Here is a 1,155-nt window from a genome sequence, read left to right as displayed (position 1 = left end):
CTCTCTCTCTCTCTCTCTCTTTTTCTTATTTCCAAGAAGAGATTGTAGAAAAAGAAATTAGTTACATATGTCTAGGTTAAGTGCAATGCTCTGACAAGGCACATGAACTGCTTTATCCAGGCCTGAATTTCATAGAAGCCATGAAAATTTGTGAAACTGGGCTGCGGAACAATGACACAAACTAGTATTGGTTTTGGTTTTTTCAGTACCAAAACTACCCTGATGCATCCTGCTTGGCTGCACCTTCCTTAAGGAGCTTCCACAGCATGAATCTCTTGGCTATGAAGCAAATTTCATTTTTGGAAACAACCAAAATTTATTCAAAGTGAAGTCTGATAAATAAGATGGTTGACAAAGGATGATATAATCTATCGGTTTAAAATGAGGTACAATCATGGAGCAGTGAGGCAGAAGATATGCACTAGCTCGGAAGTCATGCCTGGTAGAAAACTTTATGCATTTGAAGCACAGAATCTTTACTCACTATTCTCATTTCCTGGTCATTTCTCTCTCCAAAGGAGGGTGTAACATCCCTCATGCCCACTATCCTCCCACTGGGGGCACATGCTCTTTCAGGACAGCCATTGTCCCCTTCAGTGCTAGGAAATGAGTTGAAAGTCTCTGCCATCTCTACTAGGTTTCAATTCCATCTGCCCTCAGTAGCCAGAGACCTCGCTTTGTACTTTAATTTGCTAGGCAGTAGCTGATCTCTGAAGCTGACGTAAGAGAGCAGCAGCATCTCCATCATGCTACAATGTGGCTCTCTGTTAAGAGATCTGAGCTCTAGAATGTGGCTGAGATGAACAGAGGAGGACCAGAAGGTCTTGGGAACCATCTGTCTCTTCTGGAAACTCTTAAAAGTAGGTAGAGCACTAAGCATTGTGGCAGCATAGCTGAGCACTGGATAGGTAAACCCCAGCCTATGGATCTGGCTGAGCTTGGAAAACAGAGCAATGCTCCTGACAATAAAATAAAAGGGGTGGGAGAGGGAAGGCTATGGTGTGAGGCCACATTGACTGCCTCTTTCCTTGACCAAGCTCAGTATATGCCGTCGATTATTAAACCTACTTCTCACTTGGGCAAACAGTATTAACTGCAAAGTCTGCTTTGTGTGTGTGTGTGTGTGTGTGTGTGTGTGTGTGTGTGTGTGTGTGT

This window comes from Grammomys surdaster, unplaced genomic scaffold (assembly GCF_004785775.1).
Source record: "Grammomys surdaster isolate TR1022 unplaced genomic scaffold, NIH_TR_1.0 581, whole genome shotgun sequence".
NCBI lineage: Eukaryota > Metazoa > Chordata > Mammalia > Rodentia > Muridae > Grammomys > Grammomys surdaster.
The sequence above is the reverse complement of the archived record's forward strand: the minus strand, read 5'-3'. Positions refer to the sequence as shown.